The 25,360-nt window shown below is 39.0% G+C and overlaps 1 protein-coding gene across 8 annotated transcripts in view; it reads left to right on the top strand.

Moving 5' to 3' along the window:
• The first annotated feature begins 11,539 nt into the window (after positions 1-11,539).
• PDS5B (PDS5 cohesin associated factor B) overlaps positions 11,540-25,360 on the top strand; it is a 249,318-nt gene continuing 235,497 nt past the window's right edge. For 4 of the 8 annotated variants that reach the window (XM_074216066.1, XM_074216063.1, XM_074216059.1 and 1 more), the window contains exon 1: positions 12,474-12,666. The gene's annotated coding sequence lies outside the window, so the exon portion shown is untranslated. Of the gene's footprint in view, positions 11,604-12,473; positions 12,667-25,360 lie in introns of those variants that run through there. The other 4 variants (XM_074216067.1, XM_074216064.1, XM_074216069.1 and 1 more) reach the window with 2 other exon arrangements.

Genomic DNA, 25,360 nt, shown 5'->3' with positions numbered 1-25,360 from the left:
AGGTAAAGCTGACTCTTCCCCTAAGATTCTGTTACCTTTTTCTTAAAAATACAGTAACTTTGGGGCGGCTAGGTGGCGTAGTGCATAAAGCACCGGCCCTGGAGCCAGGTGTACCTGGGTTCAAATCCTGTCTCAGATACTTAATAATTACCTAGCTGTGTGGCCTTGGGCAAGCCACTTAACCCTGTTTGCCTTGCAAAAACCTAAAAAAAAACAGTACAGTAACTTTAAGGTTATAATACCTGGATTTATACATGTTTTCCATAGAATGTAAGCTCTTGGAGGGCAGAAACAGTTTCACTCCTGTCTTTGTATTCCTATTGCCAGCCAGAGAGTCTGGCACATTCTTGCCATCCCTACTCAGGATCCCCCCAGCTGCCTGCTTTGTCTGACTCCAAGTGCAATGCCCTTTTCACTAAGCCACACTGTCTTTCATAAAGGCCTTTTGCCAGTAGGGAGACAAATAAAGGAGTGGTTATGAGCAAAAAGAAAAAAGAAAATGGGATGCCATTTGCTTATCTTGGAAGAATAGTCATAAGTAATAAGTGAATGTGATCTCATAAATACAGAGCAGATTGCAACTCCTCCATATAAAATAATGATAAAATAAGAACTCAAATGTATATGACATCTTAGAAATTATTTGATGCTTTTCTTATTATAGTTATGTGAAGTAAGTAATGGAACCATTATTATCCCCCTTTTATAGAGGAAGAAGTTAGGTCTCAGAGAACTGAAATGATTTATTCAAGGTCACACACCTAATAGATGCCAGATCCAGGGCTTGAATTCAAGTCTTTAGACTCCAGGTCCAAGACCCTTTCTTCTACACTATCATAGCTATCACCAAGACCCTAATTATTATTATTGTTTTTTATAAACAGCAACAATAAAATTAAAGTTGTTAATGATTTCTTTTGGTTTTTCCATCACTGAAATTTTCTCCATATTTCTCTTCCTTTTTAGAGAGTCATTCCCTATAAGAAAGAATTAGTGGGAGAATTTGATGTTCAAGAAATGGGTGGGGGGGATTGTGTGGTAGTAGAAGCCTTGATACAATTTCTGAAATATGATTAAGTCCAGTCTTCTCCACCTATATGATTCTGGACTTGACTCATTTAAATGAGCATATATATACCCATGATGGAATATATGCATGCATTTTTACATATGTCTATATGCATATGCACATATATACACATGTGGGAATAGATATATATCTATAATATCTATATCTATAACTTTCTCTGTCTCTACATACACAGAGACTATCTATCTATCTATATGGGATTAAGTGATTTGTCCAAGGTCACACAGTTAGGCAATTATTAAGTGTCTAAGGCTGAATTTGAAGCCAGGTCTTCCTGACTCCAGGGCCAGTGCTCTATCCATTGTGACAACTAGTATATTTAATATATATACCCACACTTACACCCACTCATATACACACACACACACACACACATACACACACATATATATGTATACATATATTCAATATGACTATTGATTCCCTGGGGAAATTAAATTTTCAGCACCTCAGATAGTGATCGAAAACTTCATGCAGGAGAAGGTGCCAATTTGTATTTGCAGAGAAAGTTCCTCATTGGTATCTTCCTATACTGAAGAAATCACAGGTATGGGATATATAAATATGAATTCAGGTTACTCAGTCTATGAAGGCACTAAATCTATTACTTTTTAGTTTCCTCCCTTTCCCCCAATCAAAGAAATCATATTTCCAATTTGTTCAAGATCTAAACCACTAAATTTATTTTATTTCAATCTAGTTCTAATGTTGTAGTTGATAGAATAATATAATCTCTGCACAGAGCAATCTGTAAGACAAACATACATGTTCAAAATTCAAATTGAAGTCCCTACTAATGACAAAGTCCCCCAGATGCTCCTGTTCACAGAGGACATGGTGCTAATGGTATTAAGTCTCATAATACTTCCTCCTGAAAGCCAATAATCATTTGAAATAAATCAGCCTAATTATTTACTCAGGAAAAAAATAAAGTGGAATTAAAATCACCTAGATGTAGCATGCAAGTGGATGAAGAGTCCAATGAGTTTGTCAGTGTACATATATGTGTTTATTTATAACCAAAATAAGCACATACATGTAATTGGGGTATTGAAGCCCCTAAAAAGAAAAGAAAAAGATGTTTATATGATAATTTTATTATAATCTAAAAGGAATAATAAGCTATACATAATAGATTTGCACTTTTATCTGCAATCATCTTTTTCAATATACTATGTTGTAGAAATGCTTATTTTATTGCATAAATTAAAAGCAAAATAAATTAAACACACAAAGTCTTATACCATTTGTCCCAGCAACAGTCATTGTAATGCAATAATTACAGTAGCTTAAATTTTTTTAAAAGCCACGTCAAAGCACTATCATTCCAATTCACTCTTATTCTCTCTCTCTCTCTCTCTCTCTCTCTCTCTCTCTCTCTCTCTCTCTCTCTCTCTTTTTAAGGTTTTTGTAAGGCAAATGTAGTTAAATGGTTTGCCCAAGGTCACACAGCTAGGTAATTATTAAGTGTCTGAGGCCGGATTTGAAATCAGGTACTCCTGACTCCAGGGCCAGTGCTCTATCCAATGCCCCACCTAGCAGCCCCTATTTTCGCTTTTTTTTTTAACTGATGAGGAAACTGATGTTTAGAGGTTGAGCCACCAGATCATGGTCAAGTAGCTAGTAAATATCAAAACATACTTTTGAACTCTTATCTCCTGACCCTAAATAAGCACTCTATTCACAATATCATGATGCTTTTCCTAAGTATTTTTCATTCACATTTTTATAAACTATTGTTGACTATATTTATTTTTTTTGAGAGTATTATTTAGTGGATAATAAATATTTGCTTCTAAATATAAATCTCTAATTCTTGTGGAAAACAAAGTTGGTGTTTCAGCTTTAATTTTATTTATATTTACCAGTCAATTAATAAGAGTTCTCCTCTTGTCTAGGTTATTTCCAAAAATTAATAAAATATATAAAACTACCCAACAAATTCCTTGGCAGAACAATGTTACAGCTTCATGGAAGAACTCACTCTTGCCCAAAGGCAAGAATTTTATTCCTGTTCTCTTACATATCTCCAAATGTTTTTGCAAACAGATCTTATATTTGTTCAATACTTAGGTTAGACTTAAGTTCAAAGGAGAGACAAATTTCTGCCTGTGAGATGTAATGGAATTTTTTCATAACTTCTTTTGCTAAGTTAATTAAGAAATTTTTAGATGACTAAAATAATCTATTTCTGTAAAGCCTTGTGACCTTAAGGGAGTCCTGTATCTTTTGGGGATCTCTGTTTCCTTATATGAACACCTAGGAGGTGAAGTGCTGGCCTAGAGTCAAAAAGACTCACCTTCCTGAATTCAAATCTTTTTTTTTTTGGTTTATACAACTTTATTGAAGAAAAATAAATCAATTACTAGCGGAGCTATTAGTTGATCACTCATCCACTGACAACTTGCATCATTCATTCAGTGCTATATTAAACAGCATATTGGAAGATAGGTTAACAAATAGCTCCAAGCCTCCTAACAAAATTTAAATGAAAATTACAAAAAAGTTCAAGATCCTATTTTGGATCTTGACTTCCAATTTCCATTCTCTGTAGAACAAGACATGCATAGGGGCGGCTAGGTGGTGCAGTGGATAGAGCACCGGCCTTGGAGTCAGGAGTACCTGAGTTCAAATCCGGCCTCAGACACTTAATAATTACCTAGCCGTGTGGCCTTGGGCAAGTCACTTAACCCCATTGCCTTGAAACATATTAAAAAAACCCCAAAAAACAAAAGAAAACAAAAAAAAAGACATGCATAAAATACATCATTTTCTGTTGTGCCGATGTTATAAATTTAGTACCAAATCTCCAACCACATCAGTTATGAGCATAAAGTATATCACGAAACCTCAAATCTCTAACAATGCAAGGCTTAAACAAGATGGATGCTACTACAGTAATGTTGCTTCCTTTGATATGAAATTGCACATCCATCTCCGTCCCCCTCAGATGATATCTTCAAACAACTGTTAGAGCAGTGAGGAATGGTTTTAGTCTCATAACCAAGTTCCAGTGAAGACATTGGCCACATAATACACATGCTCCATTTTTTTTTTTTAAATTCTGAATCTTGGACAATTGTTCTCTTGTAACTACTTTTTTTTTTTTTTTTTTTTAGTTTTTGCAAGGCAATTGGGTTAAGTGGCTTACCCAAGGTCACACGGCTAGGTAATTATTAAGTGTCTGAGGCCGGATTTGAACTCAGGTACTCTTGACTCCAGGGCTGGTGCTCTAGCCACTGTACCACCTAGCTGCCCCTCCTTATTTCTTTTGATGAAATCTATTTTAGCAGCTGCTTTGTCTGAGATAAGGATTGATACCCCTGCCTTTTTCACTTCAGCTGAAGCAAAATATATTCTGCTCCAATCTTTTACCTTTACTCTATATGTATCTCTCTGCTTCAAATGAGTTTCTTGTAAGCAGCATATTGTAGGATTCTGGTTTTTAATCCACTCTGCTATTTGCTTATGTTTTATGGGAGAGTTCATTCACATTCAGAGTTATAATTACTCTTTATTGCCCTCCACGTTATCTTTCCTCTCTTTGTTTTTTCCCCTTTTTTACTTTATCCATATTCTCCAGTAGTTTACTTCTGAATACCACCTCCTTCAGTGTGTTTGTCCCCTTATATCCTCCCCTTCCCTATCTTTCCTGGTTCCTTTTGCCCCTTCTTCCTTCCCTTCCTTCTGTTAGTTCCCCTTTTCCTCCCCTCCCCCTTTTCCCTTTTAATATTTGAAAGGTTAATAAGTTTCTTAAGTTTACTGAGTATGTGTATGTTAATCCTTCTTTGAGCCAAATCTGATGAGAGATTCAGGTGGTTTTCACCTCCTCCCTTCTTCCCCTCTATTGCAATAGGTCCTTTGTACCTCTCTCTCTCTCTCTCTCTCTCTTTTTAGGATTTTTCAAGGCAAATGGGGTTAAGTGGCTTGCCCAAGGTCACATTGCTAGGTAATTATTAAGTGTCTGAGGCCAAATTTGAACTCAGGTACTCCTGATTCCAGGGCCAGTGCTCTATCCACTGCACCACCTAGCTGCCCCCTTTGTACCTCTTCCATCTCTTCCATCCTCTAGTTTCTTTACTCTCCCCACCCTCCTTTTAAGGAGATATTGTTTTTAAATTATTCTGAGTCACAGACAAGTCATGAGTGTCCAATACTTCTGATTAAGTATATTCTATCTAATAGAGTTAAAGTTCTCAAGAGTTATGAGAATCTTTCTCCCAGTTGGAGACATAGCCAGTTTCATTTTATTGAATAGCAAATTTTTTCTTTCATCTTTTTTACCTTTTTATATGTTTCTTGAGTCTCCTGTTTGAAGTTCAAATTTTCTATTTAGCTCCAGTCTTTTTGTGAGGAAAAGTTGGAAGTCTCCTATTTCATTAATGTCCATCTTTTCCCCTGGAAGAGAAAGCTCAGTTTTGCAGGATAGTAAATTCTTGGTTTCATTCCAAGCTCCCTTGCTCTTCAGAATAACTTATTCCAGGCCCTTCTGTTCCTTAATGTTGATGCAACCAGGTCCTTTGTAACTCATACTGTGGCTCCTTGGTATCTAAATTGTTTCTTTCTGGCTGCTTGCAGGATTTTCTCTTTTATCTGATAGTTCTGAAATTTGACCACAATATTCCTTAGTGTTTTCATTTTTGGGATCCCTTTCAGGAGGGGATCAGTGTATTCTCTCAATAACTATTTTGCCTTCTGGTTCCATGATATCAGGGCACTTTTATTTTTATTAAAGATTTTATTTGAATTTTACAATTTTTCTCCCAATCTTACTTCCCTCCCCCCTCCAACGGAAAGCAATCTGTCAGTCTTTATTTTGTTTCCATGTTGTACATTGATCTAAATTGAGTGTGATGAGAAATCACATCCTTAAGGAAGAAAAAAAAAGTATAAGAGATAACAAGATCAGACAATAAGATCTGGGTTTTTTTTCCCCCTAAATTAAAGGGAATAGTCCTTGTACTTTGTTCAAACTCCACAGCTCTTTATCTGGATACAGATGGTATTCTCCATTGCAGACAGCCCAAAATTGTCTCTGGTTATTAAACTGATGGAACGAGCAAGTCCATCAAGGTTGAACATCACCCCCATGTTGCTATTAGGGTGTACAGTGTTTTTCTGGTTCTGCTCATCTCACTCAGCATCAGTTCATGCAAATCCCTCCATGTTTCCCTGAATTCCTGTCCCTCCTGGTTTCTAATAGAACAATAGTGTTCCATGACATACATATACCACAGTTTGCGGAAGTTAATATTTCTAACATGATATTAAGTAGTAGTGGTGATAATGGGCATCCTTGTTTCACCCCTGATCTTATTGGGAATGCCTCTAAGCCTTTCCCCATTGAATATAATGCTTGTTGATGGTTTCAGCTAGATACTGCTTATTATTCTAAGGAATAGTCCATTTATTCCTACACTCTCTAGTGTTGAGTGTATCTTAATAAATATAATGATGTAAAAAAAAGCCCACAATAACAACATCATTGATACAAGGTTTTGTTTACTTTATCAGTCAGGAAATAATCTTACCTACATTTGGGATAAGTTAACATTCTAGACCGTCAAAAGATAATTTTGCAGTTAACCATCTTCAGAGATGCTTTCTTCCAAGTACTGAGGCATTTTGAGTGTCACCCTGTGTTACATGGGTCTTTGGGTGATGTTTCCAGTTTTTTCTATCCCCCTCAGTTTTTCTCAGGAAATAGGGTTAAGAAAAGACGTGCCTTGCAATGAGATGTTGCTTTGGGGGTCTAAAAGAGGTAGGGAGGAGAGGTCAGCAACAAAATAATTGTAAGTCTGAGAAAACAAGAGACCATGAGGCAGATTTTGTACTGAGTGGATGAAATCGAAGAAGAGGTTGTTAAATACAGATCCCAGGAAGAACCAGAAGCAATGAGTTATTCTATCTACCTTAGCAATCCATTTGGCAACAAAAATTCAGCAGGATCCAAGGGAGCAAGCAGAATCAAAAACTTGAGACCAAAATGAGGATCAGCAAGTTGGATGATAGCCAGGTTTAAATCTGAGTAAAGAGTTTCTCCTATTTCTTAGTCACAGAAGGGAATTGGCTTGGAGCGTTTTACAGGGAAATGCTAGGTCTGCAGGTCTAGTCTTCTGAATGCAAGCCATGGATAACTCCTGTTCGTCCTATGCTTCTTCAAGTATTATCTACAAAGTCCAGACAACCTGAAGATTCAGATGGGTGAGGGGTAGATGTGGTTAGTTCCATATGTAGAGGTCATGTGGTTTTCCATAGTTGGAGAAAAATTCCACTAACCATGTTCTTTTTGTGTTTTCTTACCTTGCTCCCACTTAGAAATTTTCTGGTTTGGCAGTGTAGACACTATTTGTAGAATTTAATGCTATTTGTGATATTCAGGTCATAAATCTCCACTGAGTGAGCTGTTAAGAGGACTGATTTGTTCTTTTTTGTGTTAAATTGATGAGGTATGGGGGTGTTTCATGGTGTCATTACTTTAACTGCTTTATGCTGCTAATTATTTTAGATCTAAGTGATGAACAAATTATTGAAAAGTTAGGATGTTTTGATTTTACATGACATAACTGCAGCTTATTTATATTAGTTTGGTGAATTACTTAATTTTTCCAGATCAATTTCTTTAATGGTTAATTGGGAACAATAATAATGTTATTTATTGTCCTTCATTCTTGGGAGGTGATGCCATGACATACATGTGAATTTGAGTGAGGGGATGCTGTGCTGTCATTGGTTTCACTTTTTCCTCCAGAGACATCTGGATCCTGTGACCAAATATGTGCACTCTTTTTACACTTTCTCTGGGTGAGAGAGGAAAAAGAAAGAAAGAAAGAAAGGAAGGAAGGAAGGAAGGAAGGAAGGAACAAAGAAAGAAAGAAAGCAATGCAAGCAAAATGAAAGATGAAATTAGCCTTTTGTAAAGATGTGGCTCTCGACATGAGCTCTTGTAAAATTACTAATGTTGTAAGAAAGCTTTTGCCGTTCTTTCCCTGCCCCTCCCCCCGAAAACAAAATTCCCGTCCTGTGGGGGTGTGGGGAGACAATGGCAAATGTTTCCCAGAAAGTGGGAAAAGGGAATAAGTGGGGGGGGGGGGGCAGTGTTGGGAAGGTGTTCAGCAAACCGGATCATGTGCACCTGTGCCAGATTTTAGAGCTCTAACTAGGTGAAAACCAGGTGTACGACGAAATGCTTGAGTGGCAGGCATCAGATTGAAAAACCTGGGCCGGGGTGGTTAGGTGGCGCAGTGGATAGAGCACCAGCCTTGGAGTCAGGAGTACCCGAGTTCAGATCCGACCTCAGACACTTAACAATTACCTAGATGTGTGGCCTCGGCCTCGGGCAAGCCGCTTAACCCCACTGCCTTGCAAAAACTAAAAAAAACAAAACAAAAAACAAAAACGTGGCCCAAGTGCCCATATACAGGAGTTCCACCCAGTGCCCAATCCAGGGAAATTGGCAACGGAGACCTTCGAGGAGCCCAACTGGAGATGGCCCTGGATACAAGGAATCAGGTTTAAGTGACTTGCCCAGGATCACATCCATCCTCCTGACTCCAAGGCCATTGCTGTATCCACTGTACCACATACCTCATGGGGTTGTTGTAAGATCCAAATGAGATAGTAAATATAAAACCCTTTATAAACCTTAAAGCAGTATATATATTTTTCAGCTATTATTTTTGTGTTGTTACTTCAACTCTGAAATACTGTTTTTCATTTCTAAACTACCTAGGAATTCACTGCTGTTGGTGATCACTACTTGGTGATTCCAGTGATATAGTTCAAGGAGATGTTACCTCTATAGCAATTCTAGATCTCAGCACCTCCTACAACATTAGACTCTGCTACAAAGTCAATATAGTTTTGCCAGCTTTCCAGAAGATATTCAGGTTTTTGGTTTTTTTTTAGGTTTTTGCAAGGCAAATGGGTTTAAGTGGCTTGCCCAAGGCCACACAGCTAGGTAATTGTTAAGTGTCTGAGGTCGGATTTGAACTCAGGTACTTCTGACTCCGAGGCCCATGCTCTGTCTGCTGTGCCACCTAGCTGCCCCTATTCAGGTTTCTTAATTCAAGTCTCTTCTTTTTAAGTCGATCATTTGTTTTTTTCATGGTTTTTATAGTTCTGAAAAATAAAATATTAATATCAATTCTATCTTTTTAGCAAGGTTCTACTTGGCCTAAACTCTATTTTAATTTCTCTCCACCTTGACTTGGTAAACTTGTATTTTAATGTATGATGTGGAAACTATGAATGATCTTGAGGTCACTTTAGGGATTGATGAAATATGATGTAGCTTTTAAGGATCATGGAGGAGTCAGACATTTTTTTCTTCATTGAAATAACTGTATAGCAAAGTATGTTTAATTCATGTTTTGGAACTTCCAGAAGATATATTGCTCAGTGAAGCCCGATGAGATGATAATTTATAGTTTTAGTTTCAGCACACTGTCATGATAACGTTTTATGAGAGTGGAATGCTATATTGTTTTATTTCACTATGATAAATTAGTTTGTATAATGACATAACCTCATCAAGTAAAAAATGGTGTAGCCTACAAAGTGTGGTGATATGAATTTGTTATATCAAACATGCTGCAATTTGCCTTTTCTTGTTCAATTCAATAAACAATTGCTAGATGTCTATTATATATTTGGAATTGTGTTAGGTTTGGTGATACCTTTATCCTGGGAATAAAACTCTTTTTAAAATACACTCATGCAGGGGGGAAAAAAATCTTATCTCTGTTGGCAGGTAGCTAAGGAGACAGATGCAGATGACTTGCTGTATTACTGTCTCAAGTAACTTTTGGTAAGACTGGAGCCTAGTCACATTCTTGCCTTTTAAATGGGGACAACTCTGCCTAGTTGGGAGAGGACTAAGAGATATCATTTCAGGTAAAGTGAGAAAAGTCCTGGAAAGGTGAGAAGACCTGGGAGTTGCGGCCTTTCTATCTGGAAACCAGGAGGTGTGCTTCCCATATAAGAATAACTATAATGATAATAATAGCTCTCACGCGGTGTTTTAAGGGATGCAAAGTGCCTTACATGAATTTTCTCCTTTGATCCTTGGTAACAACCCTTCAAGATAAGCGAGGTACTGTTTCTAATCTCCGTTTTACCAGCGAGGAAACAGGCTGAGTGAGGTTAAAAATATGAAATAATATTTAAAATTTATTTTTATTAAAGATATTGAGTTTTACAATTTCCCCCCAATCTTGCTTCCCTCCCCCTCCCCCACAGAAAGCACTCTGTCAGTCTTTAGAAATAATATTTAAATACAGAATTTTTTTGATTCCAAGTTCAGCGCTGACTACAGTGCACCATCTAGTGGTCTCTCGAAGTCAGGTTTTTGTGGCAAGAATTCGTCTCTTAGAACCTGTCTTGCGCTATTTAGATCTATTGAAACCAAGTTTCTAAAAACAGCGTCCTCTTCAAAGAGGTGTGTCCATAATGCCATATATATATAACATAATACATTGTATATAATGTAGCATATTATATCTATAAACTATTATATAGTATATAATATATAAATTTTTTCCATGCGGGACATTGTGAATTGAAAAAGTATGATTTACTTTTGAAAAGGGCATGGAGAAACGGAGGCAATAAGCAGAAAAGCAGGGCGCAAAAACGCAGAGGGGAAAACAGCAGCTTTGTGCCAACCTCGCTAAATCTTTATGCGAATAGCCATGCAATAAAAATCCACCTTTAATAAAGTGACATCAACGAGGCGCCTGTGATAACGGGCACGCTGCCTATGTGCCGGGGACAAAATAAAACCAGAGTGAGTCCGCCCTCCCAGAGCAGAGGGAAGACGAGGCAGACAAGCGCTATGGGGGGCGGGGAGGGGGCGCGGGGTTAGGAAGACCAACAACTTTCTCATTTTTTTTGCAAATTTAAACGTTCGTGTTGGTGGACGACTAAGTACCAAATTGTAAAAATGCACGAAAACAGAACAGCAGAAATAACAGAGCGGCTGGTGGGTGAGGCGCTTTCTCGCGCCTGGGTGGACGCTCCCGTCCCGGGGCCGTGAGCGCGTCCCGGGGAGCCTGGCCGGGGCGGGGGTCGGCGGCGGTCGGCGCCTTTCCCGGAGCGGCGGCTTGATTGGCAGGCGCCGGGGCGGGGGGCGGGCGTGGAGCGCGCGCGCGCGCCCCGCTCCCCGAGGGCGCGGTTGGCCGGGAGGCGGCCGGGGCGGTTGAGCGGCGCCCGGGGAGGCCGGCCGGCGGGGGCCGGGGCCGGGGCCGGGGCCGGTCGGCAGGGGGCGCTGCGCCCCCGCGCCTCGCTCCGCCTGCCCCCGGCCGGCGGCGGCGGTTCCATTGGAGCAGCCGCCGGAGCAGGCTTGGCGCCATTTTGAAGCGGAGAGGAGGAGGCACGGCCGGGCGAGCTGCGGAAGGGGAGGGGAGGGGGGGAGGAGGCGATTGGATGCGGCGGCGGCGGCGGCGGCGGCGGCGGCGGCGGCGGATCCCGGAGAGCGGCGGAGTGCGCGGAGCGGCGAGCCCGGCGGCCGGAGGTAGGAAGCGAGCCCGCGGAGGGGACAGAGGGCGGCCCCGCGGCCGGGGCTGCGCGCCCGTGCCTCGGCGGGGCCGGAGCGCCGCCCGCCCTGCCCGCCCTGCCCGCCCTGCCCGCGGCCGGGCCGCCCGCCCGTCTCCTGGCCGCCCGCGGCCGGGCCGGGCCGGGCCGGGCGGGCGCGGAGCCGCGAGCCGGGCGGCTCCCGGGCCGGGGGGGCGCCGGCCGCCGGGGCGGGGGCGGGGGCCGGGACCTCCCGCGCCCCCCCCGCGCGCGTGCACACCCACACACGCGCACGCGTGCGCGCGCCGCCGGCTTTATCCGCAGCTTGTGGAAATCAAACTTGCCGCCTTCCCCCGGGCGGGGCGGCGGCGGGGGGTGACCTTGGCGGCGGCCCTTCCCGCGCCCCCTCCCCCGGCGCGGCGCGGCGCGGCCCTCGGAGCGCGGGCGGGCGGGCGGCCGGCGCTCCTGGGCGATCCTCTGGCGGGTTTTTGCCTTTTCCGGGGAGGGGGAGGCCGGGCCGCCCGCGCCGGGGCCGCGGCGCGGCACGTTGCCTCGGCCCGGGCTGCGGGCTGCGGGCTGCGGGCTCCGGCTCGGCGCGGGGAGCGGCGGGCGCAGCCTGGCAGTCACGGGGCCCCGCGAGGGGGCCGCCCGGCGCCCCGGTGACAGCCGACATAAAAGTTGGCGTCCTCGGGGCACGGCCGGCTGTGCGCGGGGCGCCGAAGTGCGCGGGGCGGACTGGAGGTCCGGCCGAGGGGCCGAGCTGGCCCGCGGTCCGAATGCCGGGCAGAGCCGGGCCGCCCGGGAACACAGCCTTCCGCCGGATCGCCGAGTCCTTCCTCCCCCCGGCACCGCACGCCTCGCGGCCGCGGGCTGCCTGCCGTGGGCACGAGCCGCTCCTGAAGCCACGGGATTTTTGCCGCTTTAGCTCGAGCAAAACAAACACCGAATAATCTGCTTACATCTTATCGGAGGGGATGGACTATGAATAATGTTTTCACTTGACTATTTCAAGTTTGAAAGACGATCTAATTGATCCGCACGTTCGTTTGACATATCCAGTAGGGGTAAGGATTGAATGCATTTTCTATCTTCTAAAGCAGGTAGTCTAACATAAGAAAGTTAAAAATCACCTGCACCGGAAATCACTATTAAGGTTCTTATGTTCTGGTCTTGACACCCTGCAGTACACATTTGAAATGGGATTGATATAATTAAAGCCCACGGGCATGAGTGGTTCAAGGGCAAGTTGAGCCCCTAAAACACACTGCTTTTAGTCAGTGTGTTACCATTGTCAGTCCTATTTTCTATCTAAGCAAAGAATTTCATTAAAATTTATTGCTTGTAAAAATATCAGCAACGGATTTTAAATTGTAATGGTTTGACTTTTTGAATTCGAAATTTTTTTGAGGAACTTTTTGAATTATGAAAATATTTTAGAAAAATGAGCTAATCAGATGCTCATTTGAACATTTGCACATACACACATATGAAGTTCATTTCAGAAAAGCATTTTTGGATCTGCTGAAATACCAAATGTTACATTTAGACTGGCTTTTTTTTTTAACTAGTATAGTTTTTGTTGTATTACTCCATTTCTCTTTGTGGACCTGAATTGTGTTCCATAAAGAAATAACATTTTATTGTTTTCAGTCTTGATTCTTTCTTCACTGTGGTTGGCCCCTTATCCTTTTAATTCTAGTTTTCAGAATCTTCCTCCCGTCTTTTACAATCTTCTCACTTCTCATTTCTCATTTTCTTGGGAGTAGAGGAAATGTTGGTGTTGGTGTTACTGATACTTGCTGTCATGAGAAGTCATGTGATCAAGTTTGCTTGTTGAAAATAGGATTTGTTACTTTGAGTTGACTCCTGGGGAAAAATAGTTTTGTGTTTTGAGGTTATTCCCTAAAATTAATTTAATAATCACTACTTTCAGATTAAGGGATTACAAGCAACTTGTCATGTCTGAGAAAATGATACCTTTCATTATTCAAGTTATTTTGAGAACTATAATGAATTAAAATTATGTTCAAAACTTTGTGAGGAAATAGAATTGTTCACTGCTTTCATTGATTGCAAACAATCCTTGGAACTTTTGAGTTATGATTTTTGGATGGGCTATGAATTGATTTCTGGAAATAGCATCTAGAAGACAATTGTCTTTTTTGAAAATATGTTCCTCCTGTTAGAAAATAAACAATTTTCAATGATTGATGCTAACTGTACGAATACTTATAAATGTGGCATAGGTTTGTAATATTTTAAATTTAGAACTAGAATGGAATTTAGAGTGTATGTGCATCCAACTCCTTTAATTTTGAAAAATGAGAAAATTGAGACCTCAGGTTAGAAGTACTCCCCATTGATGATGATATTTACCTTTCACTCTTGAAGAAGAGCATGACATTGGGGAGTTGATGCCTTGACAAGCACATGAAGTGAACTTTCTATATGTATATGTATATGTATATGTATATGTATATGTATATGTATATGTATATAGTGATGGAACCTTGACTGGAATTCAGATCCTGATTCCTGGTCCAGTGGGTACTTATATTTAGTTCTAGTTTGTTTAGGGGAATGTGCCAAAGACTGAACTTTAGGGTTCTTTGTATGGCAGTAAATTATTTCTTTCTTAGGCCACAAAAATCAACCAAAAACTAAATAGTATTTCAAAGTAAACTCCCAGATGTTCCTTTTGACAGCTTCTGTTGAGGTGGTGTCTAGTTACCTGTTTCTGAAGATATCATCTTGTTTTTGTTTGGTTTGAAGCTGCCTGTTTTTTCATGATGTAAGTTTCCCCATCATATATGAAGTTCTTGTTTATTTGGGAAAAGTACAATTTGGAAATTTTATCATCATTTAAAAAATTCAAGTTTGTATAATTTTTCTTTAATTTTCAGTTTGTCCCAGAGTCAGTATTCATCGTAGGATTTCAGATATCCAGACAAGTTTATCTTTTATCTTGCATCCAGTTGTAGGGCAATTAAAAAATTGTATGTGTGTATGTAATTTACACGTGTGTAAAGTGGCATAGAGAGTATTTCAGTATTGCCTCTGAGAATGGATTTGTCTTTTAATTTTCTGTTATAAGCTATTAGTTTGTAACATACCTGATTTTAGAGGAATAATAGGGGTCAATACTACTTCTAAAATATAGGTAACAGTTAAATAACAGTCTATTTCCTTATTTTTGTCCTGGTGACAATAGATTACTACTCTGTTTTTGTCTATTAGCAATTTATGTTTAAGAATTACTGTATCTGGGGTGGCTAGGTGGCGTAGTGGATAAAGCACCAGCCCTGGAGTCAGGAGTACCTGGGTTCAAATCTGGTCTCAGACACTTAATAATTACCTAGCTGTGTGGCCTTGGGGAAGCCACTTAACCCCATTTGCCTTGCAAAAAAAAAAAGAATTACTGTATTTTAATGCTGCTTTGAGATCAATATTTTCTTTGATTTCATTGTCAGTGATTGAACATATTATACCACCAGCAAACTGAAGACGAGTATATCCAATCGCAGAATTTAGCATGTAATGAAGTTTAAGAATTTGACATTTAATGATAAACAATTATTGTGCTGCTTAATAGATGATTAATCTTATAAGTTAAATCAAGAATTTTTAGAATAATGTGGCAGGATGGAGAGTAAAAGAGGGAAGTTCTTTCAGCAAGTGAACTCAGGTAGTCTAGTACTTTTTCTGGCAGGGTGTCATTGGTCTGGGTATTTTGACAGATCCACTGCTCCTAAAAGATTCGGAGCCAGGGCAGTACTGATCCTGGGACTCCATTAGGTTTTTCTTAATGGAGGCTCTCCTGTTTTTCATTAAGGTATGAAGATTGGACAGGATTGCTTAGAGAGTGGACCAGTGATCGAAATTCTTCCTTTGTAAAGTGGGAGAAGTAAGGCAATTTGTGATTCTGGAGCCTAGGGAAAAAAAATGTCTTTTATTTGTTTTTGAGACTGACTTTAGGTTAATTCACCTAAACCCAATTTGCATAATCTCTTCACTGTGAGTTAAATCTTTCTAGTAAATACTTAAATTTTCTGCTTTTCTTAGATGATGGTAGGTCAATGGATGGTGGTTTGGGCCAGAAGTCAAGAAGACTTGAGTTCAGATGAGACTACTGACAGTTTAGCCTCTATCTCAGTTTTTTCAGCTGTAAAAATGAGAATCAAAACAGCACCCACCTCCTTGGATTATTGTCAAGATCAAATGAGATAATATTTGTGAGGCATTTAGCTTTGGACCTAAATGCATGTTCAGTTTTCCAGAATAACCACTGTTAATTATCCTTACATTTGTTTAGAGACTTTTTCTGCCATTTTAATTTTCTTAACATAGGATAGTCATTTATTATATTATTTATTTTAATATATTTTATTTATTTTGTCTAGTATTTCCCAATTTTAATAAAAACTTTTTTAAGCAATCTTTTTTTAAAATGTTGAGTTCCAAATTTTCTGCTTTTCACCATTCCTTCCTTTTCCTTGAGCAGTCAAGAAATTTAATAATGGTGATACCTGTGAATGCATGCAAAACATATTTCCCATATTAGCCATGGTGCAAAATAAAACAAGAAAAGTTAAAAAGTATAACTTCAAAGTTATCAGTTCTCTCTTCCATTACTCATCATGGGTCTTTTGAAACTGTCTTGGATCTTGTCTTGATTAGAGTAGCCAAATCTTTCACAGTTGATCATCCTTATAATTTTGATCTGCATTTTTTTTTTTAGGTTTTTTTGCAAGGCAGTGGGGTTAAGTAGCTTGCCCAAGGCCACACAGTTAGGTAATTATTAAGTGTCTGAGGCCAGATTTGAACTCAGGTACTCCTGACTCCAGGGCCAGTGCTCTATCTACTGTGTCACCTAGCTGCCCCCTATCCTTATATTAATTTTGCTGTTATTGTGTACAGTTTTCTGGTTCTCTTTCATAAAAGTCTTCACACGTTTTTCTGAAACCATTCTCCTTGTCATTTATTATAGCGCTATATGTGTGTGTGTGTGTGTGTGTGTGTGTGTATTTAGGTTTTTGCAAGGTAGTGGGGTTAAGTGACTTGCCCAAGGCCACACAGCTATGTAATTATTATCTGGGGTTTTTTTTTTAGGTTTTTTTGCAAGGCAAACGGGGTTAAGTGGCTTGCCCAAAGCCACACAGCTATGTAATTATTAAGTGTCTGAGGCTGGATTTGAACTCAGGTCCTCCTGACTCCAGGGCCCATGCTGTATCTACTGTGCCACCTAGCGAACCCCACAATATTTTTCTATTCTTTCTTTATTTATTTGTTTGTTTAGGTTTTTGCCAGGCAAATGAGGTTAAGTGGCTTGCCCAAGACCACACAGCTAGGTAATTATTAAGTGTCTGAGGTCACATTTGAACCCAGGTACTCCTGACTCCAGGGCCGATGCTTTATCCACTGCGCCACCTAGCCCCCCTCCCCACACAATATTTTTCAATCATAATCATACTATTTGTTCCCAGGTGATCTTGTCACTGCTAAATTTTTGTGCAAATAAGTCCTTTTTTCTTTTCTTTGATCTCATTGGTATATAAACCAAGTAGTGATATTATTGGATTTAAGAGTATGCAGTTTATTAGCCCTTTGGGCACAGTTCCAAATTGTTCTCCAGAATGGTTGGACTATTTCATAACTCCACCAGCAGTATGTTAGCATCTCAGCTTTTAAGTATCCCCTCCCAATATTTATCATTTTCCTTTTCTGTCATGTTAGCCAGTCTGATAGTTAAGAGGTAGTTTCTCAAGACTTACTTAATTTGTATTTTGATAATAATAATTTAGAGCATTTTTCATGTGCCTTATTTATTTTTAAAAAATAGCAAATCAAAGACAAGCTGGTGATGGAGTGGGTAGCATATTGGATTTTGCAGACATGTAGACTTGAATTCAGATTCTATATACTACACTGACACTAGGTAGGTGAAACCATATTCAGGTCATTTTTCCTCTTTGATCATTAACCTACCAAGACATATAGGCAGTTGCTGTCTGTTGGTGGAGGAGTTCCCACACCAATGAAACCACAGATCTTTGACATTTTATTGATATATTTCCAGATAGTAGCATTTTTGTATACTCTATGATGGTCATAACCCCATTTAAGCATTTATACCTCCTTTAACTTTTTTTTAAAAAACTACCTTTGTGGGACAGCTAAGTAGTGAAATGGATAGCTACCAGGCCTGGAGTCAGGAGAACCTAAATTCATATCCTGTCTTGTACACTCTTTCCCTCTGTGACCTTGGGCAAATCATTACCCCCCCCCCGCTTGGTGGGGCAGGGGAGAGAGCCCTGTTCCTGGAGTCAGGAGGGCCTGAGTTCAAATCCAGCCTCAGACATATAATAATTACCTAGCTGTATGACCTTGGGCAAGTCACTTAACCCCACTGCCTTGCAACCTCCCCCCATAAATAAACAAAACCACTTTTGTGAACTTTATTAATTCTTTAAACAAATTAGTTTTGGTCAATAAAAGAGAATAAGATGATTATGTTGAAAATATTTTGAACTCCTAATTTCCATGACATTGAAATCATGATGATAAGGGATTTCAACCATTAACATGTAGAACCCATTATTATTGGCAAAGTCATTGCAAATATTTATAATTGCACTTAAGACTAGATTCAGACTTTCTCAACAGTATTGATTCTACTCTAGAAAGGAGAAAGGCAGTAAGGTATAGTGAATAAGAGTGCTAAACTGCAACTCAGGAAGACATGGTTCAAACCCTAACTTATACACTTTTATTACATAACTGATCCTGGGTGAGCTACTTAACCTTTCTAGGGCTCAGTTTTTATCATCTATAAGATAAGGGGGGGGGTTGGCCTTGTTCTGTGGATCCCTTTTAGTTCAATTCTGCTACCCTATTAGTTTATGATAAATGGGGGAAGCTAGTGTCCATCTGTTGTCTGCTCATTTGATTTAGATTGAAGAACACTGTCAAATTTCTAGAGACTGGGAGAGTTGGATAGTAGCTGCTTGGAATTCAGGATGATGTCTTTCAGTGATGATATTTATCTTTGGCTGTCAATGAAGCCACTATTTGTGGCAGTTTTTACCTTGATGTGTAAATGGTGGAGAGGCTTGCCTTAAGTAGACCCATGCCCAATCTAGGTTTCCTTCACATATCTCATAATATATTATGATTTATCTGGTAAGGCATGTCCCAGCTCTAGATTTGGGATAAAGGCAAGTACAAAACAAGAGTTAGGTTCTCTTTTTTTTTTTTTCATGCTTGTATTTAAATGCAGTGACATAAATGAAAGAGCATCCTGAGTTGACTATCTACCAGTAACATTTAGAAATTTAAATAGTAATCAGAATAAAGGCTTGACTAGTTGACCTATCTAAAAAAAAAGGGAACATTACTTAGCTAAAAATGATGCCTAGAATAAGAGGGGAAGGGGATTATTGTTGTTGGGGGTGACTGGGATGGGGCTGTTTGAGGGAAGAACTGTTTAACATCCAGGAAGATGTTTGCAGTAATTTAATTGATGATATAAATGATGAAAGGAGTCCATATACCTGGATCCTAGTTCCTGTAGGATCTTTGACAAGTCCAAGCCTTTTAGATTCCTCATTTGTAAAAAGGAGGGGGGTAATAATTGACTTTCTTTGTGGGAAAATTGTTTTGTAGATTATAAAATCACTATGTAAATGCAGGTTGGCATTACTCTATACTGCTGCAACCTTCGATGTTAGTGTCAGAAAAAAATTTATTGTGGGTATGAAAGGATTGTAATTTCTATAGCAGAGCAAGTTACAGTGGATACACAAATTCATGTGATCTGTTGGGTTGAATATGACCTGATGTTGTAAATATTAAAACAGAGAGTATAATTACAGATATTTGTGAATCCAAGAAAAGGATTTTTGACCCACTGGAGGATTGAGGCAGTTTAAATTAAAGCTTCCTATAAGTTCAATATGAATTGGCCAAGCAGGGTTCATTATTCCTACTGATAAATCAGCAAGTATTAATTAAGCACCTACTTTTGTATTAAGTACTTTCTTAGGTAATGGGGATACAAGAATACAAACTAAATAGCATCTACCTTCAAGGAATTTATATTCTATAGGAAGTGACAAAATACAGTATATCTATGAAAGTTAAGGCAAAAATTTGTACAAAGTAATTTTGAACATGGGACAATTGCAGTTGAGGGAGAGGAAATGAAGAAAGGCCTTGTGTTGGAGGTAAACTTTGAAGGAAAAACTAAGGATTCTTTGAGGTAGAAGTGAGAAGGGAGAACATTCCAGGCATAGGCATAAACAGTCTGTGGGAGGGGTATTGTAAGTGAAAGTTTCTGTAGCATTCAACCAATGAGTATTATTAAATGCCTTTTATGTGTCAAGCACCATGATAGTCACTAGGGATTCAAGTGTAAAGAATGAACCCAGCCTGGAAAAGGTAGGTTGGAGCCAGATTATGGAGGCATTTAAATGTCATATAGAGTTTGTTTGCTCTTAGAGGTTATAGGGAGCCATTAAGAAATGTTAGATTGATGGGTAGGTTGGAGGAAGGATTAGAGGGAGTAGAAACTTAAACCAGGGAGCTTTTTCAGCAGTCTAGGAAAGAAGTGACAGGAGCCTGAACTATGTTGCTAGCTTTATGGGTCTTTAAAGAGAAAGTAACTTATATGAGGTGTTCTGAAGGTAAAATGAAGTAATATCACACAAAATGAGACAACTAATTGGATATATGTTAGTGGAATGAGGGAGAGTGAAGAGATGAACTGATTCAAGATAGGGTGTCCGGGTAAGTGGATGGATGGTGGTGCTCTTTATTGAAATAATGAAGTTAGAAAGAGTTGGATTTTTAGGAAGAGGATTCAGGGTTGGAAACTTTGGATTTGACATTTCTATGAATCTTCACTGGGAAATGACTAGTAAACACTTGCTTTTCTTTTTTTTACTGGGGCTTTGGATAATAAGTCAGCCCTTCTTTTTTGCAAAGGCAAACCCTTTTATCTCCCCTCTCCATCCCTTCCCTGCTCACCTCCTCCAGAAAATTGCATCTGCTGTTCTTTCTTTGTTTTATTTTATTTTCATATCTTCCTGTTTATTGGCTCTTCCCTTGCTGTCCGCAAACATTTCTTTGTTTCCCTACTAGTTAGCATCCTATATTTCCTCCTCTTGTAAACTACATGAAAAAAGCCATAGTCAGTGTCTTTTTCCTTTGGTACTCAATTTTATACCCTCTAGAATCTAGCTTCTAACCTCGTCATTCATCTGAAACAGCCCTGTCCAAAGTTACCAGTGATCTCTTAATTGCTGTATCTACTGTCCTCATTTTCACTCCTCTGCAACATTTGTCATTGTTGATCACTTTCTCTTCTTAGATACTTTCTTCTCTTTAAGTATTTGTGATACTGTTCTTTTACTGGTTCTTCTATCTGTGCAACTACTCCCTCAAACTCCTTTCCTAGTACTTCATCCAAGTTGCACCCACTAAATATGACCCTTGGGCCCTTTTCCTTATAGTTGTATGCTATCTTATTTGGTGATCCTAGGAGGCCTGGCACCTAGAAGGCACTTAATGTTTATCAGTTAATTGATCTCATCAACTCTCATGGGATGGGTTTCACCTCTTTGTAGAGAGTTCTCCTATCACATCTGGATATATCAAATCCTGCAGTCTCTCCTGAGCATTATTCTAACATCTTTAACTTCTGTGACATCTCAAAGTACATGCCCTGGAGACATCTCAAACTCAGCCTGTCCAAAACTTTCTCACTGCTCCCAACTTGCCTATTACTGTCAAGCTCAGTATCAACCTTTTCTCCTCACTCATTCCCATATCCAGTTTGCTGTCAAATATTGTCATCTCTACCTTCACAACATCTCTGGGGTAGGTCCCCTTCTCTTCACTCTTAAAGCTACAACTTTAATTTTCCTCTCATTTGGGCTATGGCAGTAGCTTTCTTTTGGCCAGTAAGAGAACAGCCAAGACAGAATAAAGAACTGAGAGAGAATACCCATGTAGGAAGTATCCAGGAAGAAGAAAAGGTAGTCAACAGTGTCAAGTTTAGACCAAAAGAGGATGAGGACTGACAAAAAGCCCATTGAATATGCCATTTCAGAGGACATTGCTAACTTGGAAGTCATTTTGGGATCAGAAGCCAGATTGCAAGGGATCGAGAAATGACTGAGAAAGGAAGTGGAGGCAGTGAATATTGACAGATTTTTATTTTGGTGGTTTTAACTATTATAGAGGAGGAGAAATGGAAAGGTTAGGCAGTGTTTTAAAAATGTTTTTCTTTTTTAAAGGATAGGCTGTCTAAATTACATTTGTAGATAGAAGGGAAAGAGTGAGTACATTATAAAATTTGGATATTAGATGGAGAGGGAAGGTGATTGTTGGGGGAAAAAACCACCAGAAGAGTAGAAATGAGTTGGAATCAGAACAAGTAGAGAGATTGCCTTTGAGAAGGGCCTACTTGAAATCATATGGTAGTGAAGGAGATGATTGGAGAGAAGGTGTTTTGAGATGTAATGAAGGGTAGAAGAAGGAGTTTATGGTGGATTGCCTTTATTTTTCTCAGTTAGGAGCTGGAGTCTTTTTAAGGGGGATGAGTGGTGTAAGAGGATTGAGGAAAGGAAGAAAGAGCTGTGACAAATGGGAGAGTTAATTAGGGAAGAGTAAAAACCTTTAATTTCTGTCAGGCTTTTAGTCTGTGTACAATGTAGAGTTGTAATGAAAGAAAAATGCTAAACAAAGCAAGGAATTTTTGTTTTAGTTTTTCCACTTCTGCTTTGATTGCGATTTTGGGAAAAATCACTTAACTTCAGTTAAGAAAGTGGTATCATTTATAAGCCCAGGAGTGTTTTTACTACTTCCTTGGTCACTAGGTTGGTTCAACATAACTGTAAACATTGAAGTTGTAAAAAAAAAGGATTTGAATCCAGAACATATTTATAATTCCATTAAATCTTCAATTATTCTTATTTCAATACTTTTACCAGAAAAGATAGCTTCTTTTTGTTGTTGTTTTAAATAACTTTTTATTCATATCTTTTTTCTGTCACTTTAATTTCTCCCAGTATCCCTCCTCCCCCTCACAGATAGCCATCCCATATCAGCATACCCTATTAATGCATCTATAAAAGTCTGAAGATATGTACAATCTAAAGTACTTCTGAATTTCCAGCTCTCTAAAGGACTAGGTTAGGTGTCAGAATGTCTTTTTGCATCTCTTCTTTTGAGCCATACTTGTTTTTATACTTTTGCAGCATTCACTTTTGATACTTTTTAAGTGATTATTTTCATTTACATTTTTGTAGTCATTTGTGTACATTGACTTTTTTTTTGCTTCAGTTCAGCATGTAATCTTTACCTTAATTTCTGTATTCATCCAGGCCAATAATTTTTCATTATTGCTGCCACACTTTGTGGTGTGGTCCCTAAGTGATAAGCATTTATTTTTGTTTCCAATTCTTTGCTATTTAAAAAAAAGTGCTGCTGTAAATATTTTGTTATTAATTGTATTTCTTCTTTTGAGTACTGTTCACATGTGTGTATGTGTTTACATTTATACACATATATGTACTTACATGTATGTCTGTATGTGAATATGCATTACCTGCCCCTACTATACATATTTGTATATATACACATGTGTATGCATTTATGTGTCTTTGATACCAAACCCTTATCAGAGACATTTTAAACAAAGATTTCCCCCCATTTGACTGTTTTCCCTTCTTATGCTCATTTGTTGTATAGAAACTTTTTAGTTTTATATAATCATAGTCATCTGTTTTATCTTTTGTAATTGCCTCTATCTCTTCTTTGCTTAAGAACAAATTACCTGCTCATAGCTGTTTCTCTTATTTTATAGTATGATGTTTATTATTAAGGTCACATAAACATGTGTTGTGAAATATCTGGAAAGGTGAGCTTCATTATCATGAAAAGGCTGAGTTGTAAGCATAGTTTTTATTAAAGAATATTTCAGATTCTTAAATTATTTTTATTCTGAATTTCACCAAAAATATTAGATTAGCATTTCTATTTTTATCATAGAAGAAAAGCATATTGTACATTGAACCTCAAATTTGTTATATTTTTGTATGGTTTTTTTTTTTTTTTTTTTTTTAGATTTTTCAAGGCAGTGGGGTTAAGTAGCTTGCCCAAGGCCACACGGCTAGATAATTATTAAGTTTCTGAAGTCAGATTTGAACTCGGGTACTCCTGACTCCAAGGCCAGTGTTCTATCCACTGCGCCACCTAGCCGCCCCTTTTTTGTATGTATTTTTAAAAACCAGAAGGACAGTAACTCACATTCATTAATTAAGGAAAGTGAGGAAGTTAGTACCAATATCACCTGTTTGAAGATGGGGAAACTTTTTTGTATAATGTTAAAAAGTTAAAGAAATATTCTAACTAAAGTCTATTTGTAGGCTACACTAAGTCTGTTGTACTACGAAAACTTCAATTCTAAATGATACAAAAATATTGTTTAGAAGCTAAAACTATTCTCATTTTTTAATATTATAAATTTGATAGATCCTTCTCATGGAAATATGGAACTTCAGGGGAAGCTAGATGCCCTGGAGTCAGGAGGACCTGCCAGCCATAGACACTAACTCTGTGAACCTGGGCAAGTCACTTAACCATTATTGCTTTCCTCTGCTCCAAAAGAAAGAAAGAAAAGAAAGACATATGAACTTAAGGTAACTGTGTCATTAGGCTAATTGAAAGGAGAATTCGCTTCAGTCTTGTGCATGTTGTCCTGAATTTTTTTTCAGGACTATCCTTATGTAAGGAAGTAAGCAGAGTAGAGGTGATAGAATTTAAATCTTTTTGCCACTCTGAATAAAATTTCAAAAAGTTACAGATTTCTTTGAGTTAATAAATCTATTCCAGAAAGGTTGTGTGGAGTTGTCCATTACCTTGTAGGAATCATTTTAATCAATTTGTTTTCCTAATGCCCGAGGGTATGAATGATAAAGGATAAAACTTATATTGGACATTTATTATGTGTTATATACAGTGCTAGCAGTTGGTAAATTGAGGAGGATTGAGCATTTTGGAAGTATTGGGTGTGTGCTACAAAATAAAACCAGAAGGGCTAAGAAGATGTCCATATAAGTTGTTTTAGAATGAAGTTTTAGGAAGACATATAGTCCCCAAAGACTTAGTGTAGTTTTAAGCTTCAAAAATTTAAACCTGTATTAAGGCATTTTGAAATACACCCTGTATAAAAGATCCTTTGAGGGAGAAGGTAAGACTTGGGAGAGGCAGACGAAATAGGAAAATAAGTTTTGCTTAGGCTACTTTCCCAGCTATGATGGCAATAGAGGTATAGTGGTAGAGAGCTCAGAATTCAGAATTGGAGTACATGGATTTGAATTCTGACTTTTCTCTTTTTTTGTTTGACTTCTGACCTTTAGTTTCCTCATCAGTGAAATGAAAGAGTTGGAGTAGGTATTTTCTATATCCTTTTCCAGCCTGTGATCTATGATCCTTACCATAAATGTTATTTCTTCCTTTGTTAGGTTATTTTGGGATGGGTTATCTTGGGATGGGTAGTAAGAGGTAAGTTTTCCTACTCTTCTGAATTTCTCCTGTCTCAAACAGGGCAATAGTTCTTTACTTTTCCTTAGTTCTGTTGTTTGTTAATACTTGAGAAACTTCTATCTTCTTTGACTTGCCTGCTTCTAGAAGCTGATGGTTTACAGCTCAGATTACCCAGATACCTTGTCACCATTTCCTCCTTCACCCCAAGAA

This window comes from Macrotis lagotis, chromosome 1 (genome assembly GCF_037893015.1).
Source record: "Macrotis lagotis isolate mMagLag1 chromosome 1, bilby.v1.9.chrom.fasta, whole genome shotgun sequence".
Lineage (NCBI taxonomy): Eukaryota > Metazoa > Chordata > Mammalia > Peramelemorphia > Peramelidae > Macrotis > Macrotis lagotis.
The sequence above is the reverse complement of the archived record's forward strand: the minus strand, read 5'-3'. Positions and strand labels throughout refer to the sequence as shown.